This window comes from Nomascus leucogenys, chromosome 4, assembly GCF_006542625.1.
Source record: "Nomascus leucogenys isolate Asia chromosome 4, Asia_NLE_v1, whole genome shotgun sequence".
NCBI lineage: Eukaryota > Metazoa > Chordata > Mammalia > Primates > Hylobatidae > Nomascus > Nomascus leucogenys.
Genome location: NC_044384.1, coordinates 112,343,366 through 112,362,383, shown reverse-complemented (window position 1 = coordinate 112,362,383; position 19,018 = coordinate 112,343,366). Strand labels below are relative to the sequence as shown.

Sequence of the window (19,018 nt, the reverse complement as noted above, 5' to 3'; positions counted from 1 at the left end):
TTTGTATTTTTAGTAGACATGAGGTTTCACCACGTTGGCCAGGCTGGTCTCAAACTCTTGACCTCAGATGATCCACCCGCCTTGGCCTCCCAAAGTGCTGGAATTACAGGTGTGAGCCACTGTGCCCGGCCAGTTCATGTGCTTTTAATGTTAGTCCTTCTGCATTCGGTTTTATTTTACACATGAGGTATGATTCTGTCCCAGCCTCACCTGTACACTTCCACCTCACACCCCTGATGACTGCTCTCCAGCTCTGTTGGCCAGTGGTCAGTTCTCAGAGTATGTCCTGTTTAAACTTTCAAGGATGCTGATCCCACCTTGCACCTGCCTTGCACCCACTTAGTTGTGTGGTTTCCTTGTGCATTTCCTTGTGCGTTGTCTGTGAGCAGTGGGAGGGCAGGAGCAATGTTGGACTTGATCACTGCTCTATCTCCAGTGCTTGATAAGAACTTGTTGAATAAACTAAACATGCCTAGTAAATGGGTAAAGTTGCCAGGGCTCAAGGAGAGGTCAGGGCTGGAGGTGGCAGTGGATGGATTTTTAACACGCAGCTAGCACACTGAAGCTATAGTGTAGCTGAGAATGCACAGGAAGGAGCTTAAAGGCTACAAAGCTGGGTGTCTGTTGCTAGAGGTGACTCCACTCTCAGGGCTTTAAGGGGTAACCCCGCAGACCACACACCCTCCACCACCCAGCTCAGACCTCAGCTGTGCTCTCACTGTGGCTGCGGGCTGCAGACGTTGCTGGTCCCAAGGAATCCTTTCCACTGCCTGCCTTCCTGCCTGCCTCTAATCTCCAGGCCAAGTTTCCAGCAGAAGAGAGGCTTCTGTGATACCCAGAAGTGATCTAGTTTTGTTTCTGTCCCTGACTCTCTCTTTCCCTCTCTCTCTGGCCTTTAGCTTTTCAATCTGTAAAACGGAGGCATTGGACAAGAGAACCCTCACCAGCTTCAACATTCCTTGACTCAGTTTCTAGAAGATGCTGCCTGCTTATCAGGGAACTGGGCAGGGTTGGGCACTAGAATTAATGAGGGTCTCTCATGCTGCCTACATTTGCATCCTGTTAGGTTGTATATTGGGGAAACCAGATGAGTCAGAAATCAGGGTAGGGAGTTTGCTGGTGAGGGCTGGAGTGGCGCTTAGAGTGGGAAGCCCAATGGAGGAGAGAGAACAAGGGAAAATACAGGAGAATAAAAAGAATCAAGTGACATGTGTTCTCCAGAAAAGAATCTCCCCATCCTGGGATGGACTCACCAGATGTTCCCCAGATGTTGCTGATGATGGGAAACATCTCCCTCTGGGATCCCAAGTAAACTCTTATTCATGGGGAAAAGAAAGGTCTGTTCCAAAGCATTAAGGGTGGGGTCTGGAGCAGCATCCATCTGTGACTGTGGCACATATATAGGCAGAAACACACCCACATATCCTCAAGGAATTTCTGAATACTTGGAAGAGTCCTAAGTTTCTCCAACATTCAGCATCCATGAACCACCAATTTTAGGTAAATAAAAATTATCACAAGTTTTAAATAAAATTTTTTAAAATTAAAAATTAATGCTTTATTCCCATTAGTAAAGCCAATTTCAAAGGAAACTAACAATATTAAATATGACAAAATTGAGAATTGACCAGATCCATTGTAAATTGTTCAGGCTGGAGTGTAGTGGCGTGATCTCAGGTCACTGCAACCTCCGTCTCCCAGGTTCGAGCAATTCTACTGCCTCAGCCTCCCAAGTTGCTGGGACTACAGGCACATGCCACCATGCCCAGCTAATTTTTCTATTTTTAGTAGAGATGGGGTTTCACCATGTTGGCCAGGCTGGTTTCGAATTCGTAACTTCAAGTGATCTGCCCACCTTGCCCTCCCAAAATGGTGGGATTTCAGGCATGAGCCACCATACCTGGCTCATCGTACATTGTTGATGGGAGGGTGAATTGACACAATCAGGGTATTGGGCAGGTTTGGGCACTTGAGTTAATGAGGGTTATAATTAGAAACTATTGGAAATAATTCCACTATTCAGTATATACCCAGGAGAAACAAGGCGCTTATACACACCAAGAGACATTTAAAAGAATGTTATAGCAGTTTTATGTATGTTTTCAGCCCATAACTGAAAACAAAACAAATTCCACTAATAGGTAAGTGAAAATTAATTGTTATCATATAATGGGATATTACACAACAATGAAAAATAACGAGCTATTGCTTCATACAATACTATGGTTTGAATGTCCCCGCCAAAACTCAGATTGAAATTTAATTGCCATTGTGTCAGTATTGGGAGTTGCGACCTTTAAAAGAGGAGTAACTATAATTCCACTTATTTATATGAAATTTTAAAGCAGGTGAATTAAAGCACAGTGATAGATAATGTTGCCTTGGGGATATTGACTGGGAAGGGGCACAAGAGCCTTCTGGGATGCTAGAGATGTTCTATATCTTGATCTGTGTAGCAGTTGGACAGGTATATACATGTGTAAAGATTCAAGTTCCTTACTGAAGATTTGTTCACTTTAAGTTTTACCCTGATTTTTTTTTTTTTAAAGAGAGGAGAAGTTAATGTCAATTACAGTGCCATTATTGTGAAAAAGGAGCCAGTGTTTTCAGCCTTTCACCAATAATCTACATCTAGACCAGTGAGGTATACCTGGGGTCCACAGGTCAGGTTCAACTGTTTGGTTTCTCTTCATCTAAATTAGTGTGATGGTCTGGAGAGTTTTCCAACACCTACAGCCAATTATCTGATTCTCCAGACACCAGCTGAGTGTTCAACAATTCAAATTCAACACTGACTTCCCAGCATTAGTGCAGACCCTACAGCTTGAGGGCTCAGTCCCACAAGACTGACCATTCCTCTCAGACACCAGTCACAAGTTCCAGCCTTATTGTACTTCTGACCATCCAGCTATAAAGCTGGAGTTCCCACAGCCCCCTCCTAAGATTCAATAATTTGCTGGAATGGCTCACAGAACTCAGGGAGATGCTTTACTTACCAGTTTATTATAAAGAATACAAACGAAGAGCCAGACGACGAGAAACAGATTAAGGTTCAGAAGTGTCTGGAGCACTGGGGTCTGCTTCCCTCTTGGTATGTGGATGTGTTCAGCAGCCTGGAAGCTCATTCCATCTTATTGTTCAGAAGTTTTTGTAGAGTTTAATCTCTAGACCCCTTCCCCCTCCTGGAGGTTGATGGGTAGAGTTGAAAGTTCTAGCCTTCTAATACTTTGGTCTTTCTGGTGATCAACCTCATTCTGAGGCTAAGGGCCCCACCCTAAATCACTTTATTATAATAGCATAGACTCAGGTGTGATTGTAAGGGGCTCCTGATGGATAAATCCTGTCACTCAGGAAACTCCAAGGGAAATTCCAAAGGAACTCTGAGCAAGAAAGTAGGGGACAAAGACCAAATATGTTTCTTATTTTGCCACAGATGGGTAAGAATTTTATTCCATTCATGACTCTCAAGTGCAAGGAGCTTCAAGTTATTTTTCATCTAAGAGTTTCATAGTTTTAGCTCTTACATTTAGGTCTTTAATCCATTTATAGTTAAATTTTGTATGATAATAAGCTAAGGGTCCAACTTCATTATTTTGCATATGAATATCTAGTTTTCCCAGCATGATTTGTTAAAAAGAATTTCCCCTCCCCCAAATCAAATCCGAGCAGCTGAGTCTCAAGGAGAGCTTCCCCTTCAGTCAGCAGAGACACTCTCCTGCGTGCCATCCCAACCCCACCCCTCTGAGGTCTATCTGAAGAATGGGGATGCCTTCCCCTGTCTAGGATGACCTAGCTGTCTGATTTTCAATCCATACTGTCTGCTTGTGGCTAATATTCTCCTTCTCCAAGGCCATGGATCCACTGAGCATAGAAGGTGGGCCCTGCTATTTCTGAGCTATCCTTGGTTGTGCAGAGGGAAGGGAAGACTCTTTTATGAGGCTGCAAATAGGGACTAAGGTCCTGGCTTCTTAGGGGGCTCAAACATTCCTCTCTGGACAACCCCACCCCAACTACCTCCTCCTCTCCATAGTCCTGAGGGGAATTCTGCTCCTCTCCACCTTGCCTTCTACTCTTCCCCCTCCTCAAAGGAACTCCCCTCTCTAGGCCTTCATCTTGGTTGGAGACCCACCCCAGCCCTCTCAACAGGCTAAGGCAATTGTTCTCAAGTTCTAACCCCTGACCATCAGCATCAGCATCACCAGAGAAGCTGTTAGAAATGCAGATTCTTGGGTCTTTCCTAGACCTAGGGAATCAGAAATTCTGCAACTGGGGCCCAGCAACCTGGGTTTTAACAAACCCTCCAATTGATTCTTATGCACATCAAATTTTGAGATCCACTGAGCATTGCATTGGAAAGCAAAAACGTGGAAAGAGACTGTCTTAAAGCACATTTCTTGAACATTCTTATTTATCTAAATTGGAAGACTTTTGTGCATAGGTCTGTAGGTTAAAAATCCAAGCGGTTGAGTTCTGGGTCAAAGGAGTTTGAAAGACATTGCCAAATCACCATCCCAAAAATTGCACCAATTTCACTCTCAACCAATAGTGTCCGAGGGTGACTGTTGCCCAACACCCTCCCTGGCACTGGTGTTATCAAACTGTGAATCTCTGCCAATCTGATAGGAGAAACAAATCTTACTGTTTCAGTCGGCATTTCTCTTTTTACGAGAGAAGTTGAGGCTTTTAAAAACCATTTCTATTTCTCAGTAAACTGCTGCTTTATATTCCTTACTCATTTGTATTGAGTTGCTTTAGGTCTTTGAGGATGAAGGAGGTGAGCTTGTCTGTGTGTTACACAGGAGCACTTATTATTGGTTTGTCTTTCACCTTGTTTTATAGAATGCTTTACCGTACAGAAGTCTTTTTTTTTTTTTTTTTTAAGACGGAGTCTCGCTCTGTCACCCAGGCTGGCTGGAATACAGTGGCATGATCTCGGCTCGCTGCATCCTCAACCTCTAGGGTTCAAGCAATCCTCCCACCTCAGCCTCCCAGGTAGCTGGGACCACAGGTGCACACCACCACACCCAACTCATTTTTTTTTTTAATTACTTGTAGAGACCAGGTCTTGCTATGTTGCCTAGGCTGGTCTTGAGCTCCTTGGCTCAAGCAATCTTCCCACCTCAGCCTCTCAAAGTGTTAGGATTACATGTGTGAGCCTAAATTTTTATATAGCCACATTTCACAAATGTTTACTTTAGGGATACTGGATTTTATTTGCTGAATTCTTTATATAATATTATAAATAAATTTACTTATTGTTTCTCTATAGTCTTATGGTTTGATTTTTAATATATATGCTTTATCCATCTGGAATTTATTTTGATTTAGGGAATAGTGTTCCCATTATATTTTTCCCCCAAAAGGGTAGCTAATTTTACTACCACCTTCCTCTACTAATTTAGAATGTCACCTTAAACGTAAACTGAATTCTGATATGTGTTGGGATCTATTTCTGATTTTCTATTCTGGTTTACTGAGTTGTCTATTTCACCTCTGGCTACCAAATTGCTTTACAAATTATAATTTCATGATATTTTTATCATCTAATAGGTCTAGCCTCATCTTGTTGCTTTTCTTTTTCAGGGCTTTCCTGGCTCTTATTTATTTCCTCATTTGGTTGTCATATAATTTTTGACAAGTTCCTCACCTGACTAACAAACAAATCCTATGGGTATTTTGATTAGAGTCACAGTGAGTAAATGGATTGAGAAAGCACTGACATTTTTTATTTTTAAATTTTTAAAATATGGAGTTGAGGTCTCACTATGTTGCTCAGGCTGGTCTCGAATTCCTGGCCTCAAGTGATCCTCCCTAAGTTCTGGGATTACAGGAATGAGCCGCTGTGCCCAGCCAGCACTGACATTTTTATAATATTGAGTCTTTCTATTCAAAAGCACAGAATAGGCCGGGCACAGTGGCTCATACTTGTAATCCCAGCACTTTGGGAGGCTGAGGCAGGTGGATCACCTGAGGTCAGTAGTTCGAGACCAGCCTGGACAACATGGTGAAATCCCGTCTCTACCAAAAATACAAAAATTAGTTGGGCGCGGTGGCTCACGCCTGTAATCCCAGCCCTTTGGGAGGCCGAGGCGGGTGGATCACCTGAGGTCAGGAGTTCGAGACCAGCCTGGCCAACATGGTGAGACCTTGTCTCTACTAAAAATACAAAAGTTAGCCGGGTGTGGTGGCAGGCGCCTGTAATCCCAGCTACTCGGGAGGCTGAGGCAGGAGAATCGCTTGAACCCAGGAGGCGGAGATTGCAGTGAGCCGAGATTGTGCCATTGCACTCCAGCCCGGGGGACAAGAGTGAGACTCCGTCTCAAAAAAAAAAATTAGCCAGGCATGGTGGCGGGTATCTGTAATCCCAGCTACTTGGGAGGCTGAGGCAGGAGAACCACTTGAACCCCGGAGGCAGAGGTTGCAGTGAGCTGAAATCACACCACTGCACTCCAGCCTGGGTGACAAGAGGAAGACACTGTCTCAAAACAAAACAAAACAAAACAAAACAAAACAAAAAACAGAAAACACAGAATAGTCTGGGTACAGTGGCTCACACCTGTAATCCCAGCACTTTGGGAGGCCAAGGTGGGAGGATCACATGCATCCAGGAGTTTGACCAGCCTGGACAACATAGGGAGACCCTGTCTCTACAAAAATTCGAAACTTTGTGATGTGTGGTGGCATGTGCCTGTAGTTCCAGCTACTCGGGTGACTACTCAGGAGGCTGAGGTGGGAGGATTGCTTGAGTCCAGAAGGTTGAGGCTGCAGTGAGCCGTTATCATGCCACTGCACTCCAGCCTGGGAGACAGAATGAGACCCTGTCTCAAAACAAAACAAAACGAAACAAAACAAAATAATAATTAAAGCCCAGAATAGAATGTTCTCTTTATTTTATTTATTTTTATTTTTAGAGACAGGATCTCACTTTGTTGCCCAGGCTGCAGTGCAGTGGTGGGATCATAGCTCACTGCAGACTCAAACTCCTGGGCTCAAACAATCCTCTTACTTTAGCTTCCCAAGTAGCTGGGACTACTGGCGTGCACCATCACATTTGGCTAATTTTGTTTATTTTTAGTAGTGGTGAGGCCTCACTGTGTTGCCCAGGCTGGTCTTAAACTCCTGAGCTCAAGCCATCCTCCCGCTTTGGCATCCCAAAGTGCTGGGAGCACTTTGCCAAGCCTTCTGTATAATTTTAATATTATCTTTCTAAAGGCCCTTATATGTCTTTTAAATATTTTTCTAAATAGCTTGTCTTTTTGATTGCCATTGTAACTGTAATTTCTTTATATCATATATTTCTGATAGATTTTATATATATACATATATATATAAAGTAAAGTAAAGGAGAGCTACTGGGTTTTGTATATGAACCTTGGAAACTGCCATCATCTTTATTTATTTATTTTTTTTGAGATGGGGTCTCGCTCTGTTGCCCAGTAGCACAATCTCGGCTCACTGCAACCTCTGCCTCCTGGACTCAAGTGATCCTTCCACCTCAGCATCCCTAGTACCTGGCACCACAGGTGCTCGCCATCATGCCTAGCTAATTTTTGTATTTTTTGTAGAGACAGAGTTTTGCCATGTTTCCAGGCTGGTTTTGAACTTTTGGGCTCAAGAAATCCACCTGCTTCAACCTCCCAAAGTGCTGGGATTACAGGCATGAGCCACCGTGCCTGAGCCGTCCTGAATTACTGTCTCTCTAATAGTTGTGAATTTTCCAGTCACATCATCTATATATAAATTTGCTTTCTCCTTCCAATATTTACATCACATTTCTCTTTTTTGTCTAATTACACTGGCTTGAACTGCTAGAGCCATGTTAAATGATAATGATCATGATGGCTCCTTTCACCTTGCTTTTTATTTTTTATTTTTTGGCTTAAAACAATAGAAATGTATTCTCTCACAGTTCTGGAGGCCAGAAATCCTAAGTCAAGGTGTTGGCACTGCTGTTTCCTTCTGGACGCTCCGAGGGAAAACCATTCCCTGCCTCTCTTGCAGTTTCTGGTGGCTGCCGGCCATCCTCGGCATTCCTTGGCCTGTGGCCGCATCCCTCTGGGCTCTGCTCTGTCTTCACATTGCCTTCTCCCCTGTGGGCCTTTTCTCCTCTTCTCTTCTGAAGACACTTATCATTGGATTTAGGGCCCACCTCAATCCATGATGATGCCATCAAGATTGTTAACAGAGTTACACCCGCAAAACTCCTTTCACACATTCACAGCTTCCAGGAGGACATTATCTTTGGAGGCACCACCTTCAACCTGGTGCCTTTTCCTGAAATGACTTTTTTCTTTTTACATTTGGCTACTGTGGTATAAACTGTTGTCCCATCTGAATGACCTGACATGCACCTGAAACATGTTTGAAAATGCAACATTTGTTAGTGCAGTCAGCTCTCCTCTGGAGCCTTTCAGCTAATCTGTCACCTTACAGCTCTTGGTTTGATCCTTCTCTTACCTGGGTATAGGATGTGCCCACAATGTCAGGCCTTTTCATTCTGTCTCTCTATATAATTTTTTCTTTCAATAGCTTGTGAGGTACCAGGGGGTTTTGGTTTCATGGATGACTTGTATAGTGGGGAAGTCTGAGATTTTAGTACATCTCTCACCCAAGTAGTGTACATTGTACCCAATATCTCTCACCCCTTTTCCACCCCCCTCCACTTCTGAGTCTCCAAAGTTTATTACACCATGCTGTATGCCTTTGTTTACTCACAGCTTAGCTCTCACTTATAAGTGAGAACATACAGTATTTGGTTTTCCATTCCTGAGTTACTTCACTTAGAATAATTGCCTCCAGCTTCATCCAAGTTGCTGCAAAAGACATTATTTCATTCTTTTTTATAACTGAGTAGTATTCTATGGTATATATACCACATTTTCTCTATCCACTCATTAGTCGATGGACATTTAGGTTGGTTCCATATCTTTGCAATTGTGAATTGTGCTGCTATAAACATGCATGTAAAGTTGTCTTTTTCATATAATGACTTCTCTTCCTTTGTGTAGATACCCAGTAATGGGATTGTTGGATCAAATGGTAGATTTAGTTCTTTAAGAAATCTCCATACTGTTTTCCATAGACGTTGTACTAATTTACATTCCCACCAACAGTGTATAAGCATTCCCATCTCACCACATCCACACCATCACCTGTCATTTTTTGGCTTTTTAATAATGGCCATTCTGGCTAGGGTAAGGTGGTGTCTTACTGTGGTTTTACTTATTTCATTGTTATTATTATTTTTTGAGACAAGGTCTCACTCTGTCACCTAGGCTGGAATGTGGTGGCATAATCACGGCTCACTGCAGCCTTGACCTCCCTGGCTCAAGTGATCCTCCCACCTCAGCTTCCTGACCAGCTGGAACTACAGGCACATGCCACTATGCCCCACAAATTTTTGAATTTTTGTAGAGAAAGGGGGTCTCCCTATGTTGCCCAGGCTGGTCTTGAACTCCTAGATGCAAGCAATCCCAAACTGCTGGGATTACAGGCATGAGCCACCACACCCTGCCTAAACTAGATTCTTCAGGTGGATACCACTCTTGCTCCTGTTTAACTTTTTTTTTGTCTCGTTTCACATTTTTATATTTAATTTAATTTTGGCTGATGGTAACACTGCAGCCTTAGCTTAGTACTTTCTGGTACACCTCGGTTTGTATTTTATTTTTAACCTTTGAGTTATTTTGGTAAAAATGCATCTCTTGCACACATCATACACTTTTTAAGACACTTTTATCATTCAATGTGAGAATCATTTTTCTATCATGAGTAGTTTTATCCCATTTACATGTGCTGATATAACTAACATATTCGCCTTAACTGTGTCTTCTTATCTTGTTTTCTATTTAAATACTGCTTGTGTTTTCTATGTTTTACTATGTGTATTTTTGTCTTCTTTGGTATGCATGTGTGTGTGCATATATGTTTGTATTTTTGTCTGATTATTTGAAGGTTTATAAGTCTGTTTTTAATGTTTCTAGTGGTTGCTTTTATATCAATTTATTTCTCTGCCAAGAGAAGAAAACATTTGGATGTAGGAAAAGAGTTGTATTCTCAAAGGCTAATCTTTGGCACCACGGTTCTGTCTTCAAAATCTTGATGTCTTTTTCTCAGTATGAAAGAGATTGATAGCCTTGCCCAGAAGCCAAAAGTTCAGGGTAATCAAGATACTGAATGTGCCACTGAGATGCTGCTTGAACTAGCCACCTACATCAAAGAGCTATCAGTACCACAAAGGGATGCTGTATCTCATCTCTTCTTTCAAAACCTCATGTGAATATCTTTCCTTCAGCAACCAGCATACTTTGTTCAACAGTGTCTTTGACTTACTGTCCATTTCTCTACACAGTATTCTCAGAAGACATAATAGGAGAGGCCATGAATTGAAAGCATTGACTCTCCTTGCTATTTGTTTCTATATATATCGAGATTAGGAGCCAGATTGTTGCCTGACAGCTGGTCTTTGTGAATACAGTGGTGTATGGTTGACATTCAGCTGCAAGTTGTTTTTTTTTTAAATCTGTGAATTGATGCTGGTTGTTCAGTCAGTATACCAAAAGATAATAGCACACTTAAAACCAGGATGAGGCGGCTCTGCCTACGGAGTAGCCATTATATTATTCCTTTACTTTCTTAATAAACTTGTTTTCACTTAAAAAAAAAAAAAAAAAGGCTTGTCTTAGGAAGCCTGATTTTAGGAAGGCTTGTTTACTAGGAAACTATTTACAGTCTTGCAGATGTAGAAGTATGCCAAGAGATGGTACAATAAACTGGAGAAGCAGTAGCAAAGCTGTTACCACCAACAGGCCTGAAGAAAAAAAGGGTGGAAGGTGTCATTAGAAGGGAGAGAACCGATGGAGTGGGCTGTCTTGGGAGGACCTGTGGCCTCCTGTTGAAGGATGCATCCAACCCATGGTGACTCACAGGCAGGAAGCCAGGGGATTAAGTGCCCTGATCTCACTCTCTTCCTTCTCCATTTCCTGCTGGGGATTGCCATTGCCGAACCCAACTGGGAGCCAGAAGCTCATTCATCTAATCTTGCAAAGGAATTTGGTCATAAACAGCATAAAAAGTTAACAAGCACATTTCCCTCATGTGTCTTGAAAATATGTGAAGAGCTGACTCATACTCTACACACCAGTGGTGCACCCATTAGCAATGTTTGCAACCATCAGTGATGGAAAACAAGTTACAGTGGCTTTAAACATAGAGGGGTTGACTTCTGTACTATAGCAGGAAGTCTTGAAGTAGGCAACAACTGACATTCAGTGGCTCAATAATGGCAGTGCGGATGTGCCTAGAATTATTTCAGCTTTTACCTTGTACTGGTTGCTTCATATTTGCAAGATGGCTGCCCAGCCCCAGGCATGGTCAACTTAGGAAGAAGGAGGGAGAGAGGTACCAGCGTGTATGCCTAATTATTAAGAAAACAAAAATTTTCAAGGAGTACCCTCAGCAGACTTCCCATCACATTTCATTGATCAGAATGGGGTTTCATGGTCTCCTATAGTAGCAAGGAAGACTGGAAAGGTGGGAAATGGGTTGATCATGCCTGATTTAGACCACTTGTAATTAATTGCTTGAGACTGGAGACTTTGGTGCATGGATCAAAATCAGGGATTTGTCATCAAGAAGGCAGGGATGGGATGAATTCTTGACAATGAATGAGGCTTACCACAAGTGGTTTTATTCAACAATGAAGCCAATTGTGTGCTAGCACTCACTCAGGACAGCAATTGCTCTTTCACAGTATGTGCCATTGATTTTCTGTGACATCCAAAAGTGTTGTTTGATCCAGTAATTTCATCAAGAGCTTGCTCTGCTTTTTCTGTAATCATCATATTCCCTGGTAGCCTGTGACTCAATTTATAAGCCATGGTGTGAATTGTGTTGATTTTCACTATAAGTTGGACAAGTTTAATGATGCCTTTGTGGTTTCAATCTTTTCTCCGTCTTTAGTGAGAAAATGCATCCCTATCACACTAGACTTTATTTTACTCACTTTCAGGAAAAGCTTGATTGGTTTTCTAACTAGTTTACAGGGTCTGATGCAAACAAATATGATGCAAAGGCCTCACTGGGCATCATGCCACTATCTGACAAGTTTCACAATAGACGATGCCTCAAGAGGAAATGCATTACCAGCTAACAAAATCCTATTTTTGGATATTCATTCCCATACCCTTATTTCTGATTCATACTTTTTTTCCTGCTTGTATAAAATCATCTGATTCAACCACTCATCTGCCCTAATATATATAATCACACTTTATATTGCAGTATTTTTGTTGCTATTTTCAATAATACTTTTATTCTTTAATGAACGTTTTTTGAACGATGGATCTATCTTTATGATTTGGGGCCATACTGCCATTATTATATGATATAATATAATAACAACAATAGTAACAATAAAATGGAAATATAACAAATATAAACAATACCATGAAAACAGTATGAAAATGTTTTAGCAAGTTGGACTACAGCTAATGGTATTTATTCTCTTTACTAAATACGAGCTGAGCTAAACTGCTTAATTCAGCTCTGATGGCCCAGGTGCATGCTACAAGACCGTGGTAATTATTACAAAGGTAATGAGATTTCTATGGAAATTATCATTGATCTCACATTTATGAAATGTATGTGAACAAAATTTCTTGTCTGTGTAGCAACCTCTGCCATGCCCTGCTTGTATCCCCTTGGCCTTCATAGTTCTCACACCTCCTGATGGTTTCTCACTGCAAACATAGGTGACTCTGCCTGAGTGATGTTTCTGGTCACAGGACCATGCACCACAGGCACACAGGGCAGGCTGGAAGTGCCCCTGAATACAGCCCTTAGCTGACAATGGGTTAGGGTAGACTCTGAGGGGTGTTCCAGACAGCATCCCAGAGGTCCCAGGGAGATTGAGCTGCAGTTGCCCACCTCGGTAATTTACTCATCAACACACCCTGTGTTGGTTTCCTTCCCTTCCATGCCCATCTTCCTTTCTTTCCATGAGTGCTTCCTGGGATCCAGGTGAAACACTCAAATCTTTGTCTCTGGGTTTGCTTCTGAGGGAAATGAGCTCGAGGCAGTTTTTTCTTTGAAATATCCGTGCCGGCTCTGAGATTCATGAAACACATTTTAGGAAAAACTATTCTAGACAACTCTGCTCCTTTCATCAATGAGCGGACTGTGACCCAGAGTCGGGGCCCTGAAGTGCCTAGGGTTACTCTATGGTGAGGGACAGACCCTGGTGTTTCTATGGAACCAGCATAGACTGATGTCCTGATGCTCCTGGGGGCTGCCTTGGAGGTATAACCTGAACTCCCCCAACCAGGCATGACCCACAGGGGCCTCAGCCCTTCTTAGACTTACCTGGAAGATCCACTGAGGACAGGGAGCTCCTGGCATAAGCTGGGGCAGGAGGAGAATAAGAGAAGAGGAAGCTAAGGCTGGAAGACGTCTCCAGCCAGTGAAGGGCTGGGCCTGACCACTCTGTACCTCCTCTCTCCCCTGAGCCCCTCTCACCTCACTTTCCCAGCTCTTATGTTTTTCTCCTTCTGCTCCTGCCCTCACCATTGAAATGAATGGTTTTCTGGGCCGTTCCTTCCTAGATCTTTCCTAGAGAAGTCCCCACACAAACATCCCACATAGAGATCTCTTCGACTTATGATGGAGTTAAGTCCTGATAAACCCATCATAGATTGAAAATATTGTAAGTCAAAAATGCATTTAATACACCTAACCTACTAAACAACATAGCTTAGCCTCTCCTACTTTAAATATGTTCAGAACATTTATACTAGCCTACAGCTGGGCAAAATCATCTAACACTTTTAAGACTATTTTACAATAAAGTGTTGCATATGTGATGTAATTTATTAAGTACTAAAAGTGAAAAATAGAATAGTTGTATGGGTACTTGAAGTACGGTTTCTACTAAATGTGTATAGCTTTCACACCATAGTGAAGTAGAAAAATTGTAAGTGGAACCATAGTAAGTAGGAGATCAGCTGTGTACACACTTATGTTTCTCTCTGGGATTAGACCCTGGCTCTGTGGATCTCAAAGAAACTGAGACGGGGCTGGGCATGGTGGCTCACACCTATAATCCCAGCACTTTGGGAGGCAAAGGAGGGTGAATCACCTGAGGTCAGGAGTTCGAGACCAGCCTGGCCAACATGGTGGGACCTCGTCTCTACTAAAAATACAAAAATTAACCGGGCATGGTGGGGCATGCCTGTAATCCCAGCTACTCGGGAGGCTGAGGCAGGAGAATTGCTTGAACCCGGGAGGCGGAGGTTGTAGTGAGCCAAGATTGCGCCACTGCACTCCAGCCTGGACAACAAGAGCGAAACTCTGTCCCCCCGCCCAAAAAAAGAAAAGAAAAGCAAAAGAAAAAGAAAGAAAAGGAAACGGATTTGGATTCATGTCCCACAGAACAAGGCATTTTTCTCTGTGCTTCATCTTTTCCTATTTCCCATGAGAGAAGCTTGTGACCCTATCAACCATTTCCAGAAGAAGAAATTGGCTTCTAACCTAGTTTTCTAAATAATCGATTAGAAATGTCTAACCTATGGACCTTTTCTTATTTCCAGTTGACAGACTAAGGCCAAGAAAGAGGTTATATCATGAACCCATGACCTGACTCCCAGACAACGATCTTGCCATTCCAACTTCAGAGGAATCTTTGGAGGGAGTTTAAACCATAAGCTTACCCTCTCAATCATCCACTACCCCAAGGTAAGTAGGGTCTATTAGAATCATGGCCCTGCTGGTAAAATCACCTGCTCTCCCAGCTGTGTCCTGTCCAGATCCCTCACCTCAGGTTTTGTTTTGTTTTGTTTTGTTTTGTTTTTGAGACAGAGTCTCACCCTGTTGCCCAGGCTGGACTGCAGGGGCAAAATCTCAACTCACTGCAACCTCTGCCTCCTGGGTTGAAGCTGTTCTCCTGCCTCAGCCTCCTGAGTAGCTGGGACTACAGTCGCCTGCCACCATGCCCAGCTAATTTTTGCATTTTTAGTAGAGACAAGGTTTCACCATGTTGGCCAGGCTGGTCTTGAACTCCTGACCTCAGATGATCCATCCACCTCGGCCTCCCAAAGTACTGGGATTACAGGCGTGAGCCACCGCACCTGGCCCTCACCTCAGTTCTTATGGGGCCAACTGGGATGTCATCCTAAGGAACTGGAGCATAAATGTCCAAGGCCAGCTCTTTTTTTTTTTTTTTTTTTTTATTATACTTTAGGTTTTAGGGTACATGTGCACAATGTGCAGGTTTGTTACATATGTATCCATGTGCCATGTTGATTTCCTGCACCCATTAACTCGTCATTTAGCATTAGGTATATCTCCTAATGCTGTCCCTCCCGCCTCCCCCAACCCCACAACAGTCCCCGGAGTGTGATGTTCCCCTTCCTGTGTCCATGAGTTCTCATTGTTCAATTCCCACCTATGAGTGAGAACATGCGGTGTTTGGTTTTTTGTCCTTGCGATAGTTTACTGAGAATGATGTTTTCCAGTTTCATCCATGTCCCTACAAAGGACATGAACTCATCATTTTTTATGGCTGCATAGTATTCCATGGTGTATATGTGCCACATTTTCTTAATCCAGTCTATCGTTGTTGGACATTTGGGTTGGTTCCAACTCTTTGCTATTGTGAATAGTGCCGCAATAAACATACGTGTGCATGTGTCTTTATAGCAGCATGATTTATAGTCCTTTGGGTATATACCCAGTAATGGGATGGCTGGGTCAAATGGTATTTCTAGTTCTAGATCCCTGAGGAATCGCCACACTGACTTCCACAATGGTTGAACTAGTTTACAGTCCCACCAACAGTGTAAAAGTATTCCTATTTCTCCACATCCTCTCCAGCACCTGTTGTTTCCTGATTTTTTAATGATGGCCATTCTAACTGGTGTGAGATGGTATCTCACTGTGGTTTTGATTTGCATTTGTCTGATGGCCAGTGATGATGAGCATTTTTTCATGTGTTTTTTGGCTGCATAAATGTCTTCTTTTGAGAAGTGTCTGTTCATGTCCTCTGCCCACTTTTTGATGGGGTTGTTTGTTTTTTTGTTGTAAATTTGTTTGAGTTCATTGTAGATTCTGGATATTAGCCCTTTGTCAGATGAGTAGGTTGCAAAAATTTTCTCCCATTCTGTAGGTTGCCTGTTCACTCTGATGATAGTTTCTTTTGCTGTGCAGAAGCTCTTTAGTTTAATTAGATCCCATTGGTCAATTTTGGCTTTTGTTGCCATTGCTTTTGGTGTTTTAGACATGAAGTCCTTGCCCACGCCTATGTCCTGAATGGTATTGCCTAGGTTTTCTTGTAGGATTTTAATGGTTTTAGTTCTAACATTAAGTCTTTAATCCATCTTGAATTAATTTTTGTATAAGGTGTAAGGAAGGGATCCAGTTTCAGCTTTCTACATATGGCTAGCCAGTTTTCCCAGCACCATTTATTAAATAGGGAATCCTTTCCCCATTTCTTGTTTTTGTCAGGTTTGTCAAAGATCAGATAGTTGTAGATATGCAGCATCATTTCTGAGGGCTCTGTTCTGTTCCATTGATCTATGTCTCTGTTGTGGTACCAGTACCGTGCTGTTTTGGTTACTGTAGCCTTGTAGTATAGTTTGAAGTCAGGTAGTGTGATGCCTCCAGCTTTGTTCTTTTGGCTTAGGATTGACTTGGCCATGTGGGCTCTTTTTTGGTTCCATATGAACTTTAAAGTAGTTTTTTCCAATTCTGTGAAGAAAGTCATTGGTAGCTTGATGGGGATGGCATTGAATCTATAAATTACCTTGGGCAGTATGGCCATTTTCATGATATTGATTCTTCCAACCAAGGCCAGCTCTTGCAAGAGGAAATTCATTTATATAACAGTTACTGAATCCTGCAGGGCCCTAGACTCACATGCAGAATGATAGAGGGTTCAGGAGATGAACCTTAAAGAATGGAATGCATTCCTGCCCTCCCGTGGTGAGCGCATAGGCTAAGAAGTGGGATAGTTCCCATACTATAGGCTAGAGCATACTAAAGGCAACAGCAATAATAATGGCTATGATGGTTTAGAAACATGCCTACACATTCTTTCATGCTTTTTTTTTTTTTTTTTTTGCAGTTGAGTTTTTTTTTTTTCTGCCAGGTTGCCTCACTGCAACCTCCACCTCCCAGGTTCAAGCGATTCTCCTGCCTCAGCCTCCCAAGCAGCTGAGATTACAGGCGTGTATCACCATGCCCGACACATTTTGTGTTTTTCGTGGAGATGGTCACCATGTTGCCCAGGCTGGTCTTGAACTCCTGACCTCAAGTGATCCACCCACCTCGGCCTCCCAAAGTGCTGAGATTACAGGCATGAGGCCACATGCTCTTCTTACCAAAATGAGAATCTAACATCCCTCCCCTTGAAAATGGGCCAGGTGGCCGGGCGCAGTGGCTGACACCTGTAATCCTAGCACTTTGGGAGGCTGAGGCGGGCAGATCACAAGGTCAGGAGTTTGAGACCAGCCTGACCAACATGGTGAAACCCTGTCTCTACTAAAAATACAAAAATTAGCCAGGCGTGATGGCGTGTGCCTGTAATCCCAGCTACTTGGGAGACTGAGGCAGGAGAATCGCTTGAACCCTGGAGGCAGAGGTTGCAGTAAACTGAGATCATGCCATCGCACTCCAGCCTGGGCGGCAGAGGGAGACTGTGTCTCAATAAAAAGAAAGAAAGTGTTCCAGACTTAGTGACTTGCTTCTAATAAATAGAACATAAAATAAGTGATAGTGTGTGACTTCTAAGGCTAAGTTAGAAATGGTGATATAGCTTCTACCTAGCTTTTTCTTGGAATACTCACCTTTGAAACTCAGCCACCATATTGTGAGGAAGCCTGGGCTACCTGGCACACACCTCACATGTAGGTGTCCTGACCAATGGCCCCAGCTGACAGCCAGCATCAACTGCCAGATTCATAAGTGAATATAGTTTCAGATGATTCTCACCTCTAGCCTTCATGTCTTTCCAGTTATGAGCTATTCTCATCAAGTTCTGCCCAAATTATAGATTTATGAGCAAAATAAGTGTATTAAGCCACTACATTTGTCAATTGGTTATGCAGCAACAGATAACTGGAACCATACTAAAGTGTACTGAGTATCTACTACAAGCCAGTGTGCTAAACACATTACAGGGTTATAATCACATTTAATCCTCCCAACAATCCTATAGGTAGATATTATGGGACGTCTACCTTATAGAGAACTGAAGCTCAAAGCAATTAAGTGACTTGATGGAATCATAGAGCTTGTAAGTGGCAAAACGGGACTGGAGGCAGTAGTGTGCTGGTAAATGATTAGCAACCAATTCTCTGGGTTGGGGCAGGGGTGGAGGGAGGAGGGAAGCCATGATCTTTAGTGTTTTCCAATTTCTATGGTGTAAATTATTCCACGATGGCTGATTTCAAGCTACTGGCACAGAAAGTGAAATCGGGCAGAGATGTGCACAATCACCTCTCTAAGGCTATGGTACACCACTGAGTAAAGGCTGCCAACCCCAGGACCTATGTGTATGGGGTTCTAAAAATGGATGGTTGGAAGATTTCTGAGTGGGTGTTGGAGAAGCTGGTCTAGGGAGTTTCTCTTGAAATGTAGTTTGAGCTGCAGAAAAGCCATTTTGGGCATTCATTCATCCTGTGTACTCAACTGAGTGCCAGATGGTATTCTAGTCACTGATCATTAGCAGAAAATGATACACACAAACTCCTTGCTCTCATGGAGTTTTCTTTTTTTAATCAGGACAGAGGTGGGAAGACTCAAAGGCACAGGCTATGCCGAGAAGTTTGAGCAATGCAGAAGAAAGTGGAGCTCTGACTGACCTTAGCCCGCCCCAGTCAGGCTCTAAGAGGGGAGATGGCCTGGGCTGATGGCTCCCTTTCCTCTGTTGGCCCTTCCCTTTTGGGAAAACCCCTATGTCAGAAAAGTCTCGAGTCTGTTAGATTGGGAGTCCCCAACTCCCAACCCAAGGAAGCAGCCCTAGGAA

At 42.9% G+C, this 19,018-nt stretch overlaps 1 long non-coding RNA gene across 1 annotated transcript in view; it reads left to right on the top strand.

Moving 5' to 3' along the window:
• LOC115834809 overlaps positions 1–19,018 on the top strand; it is a 21,783-nt gene extending 2,765 nt beyond the window's left edge. Inside the window, exons 2-3 of the long non-coding RNA XR_004029786.1 lie at positions 14,586–14,730; positions 18,775–19,018. This is a non-coding gene — a long non-coding RNA (uncharacterized LOC115834809). The remainder of the gene's footprint in view (positions 1–14,585; positions 14,731–18,774) is intronic.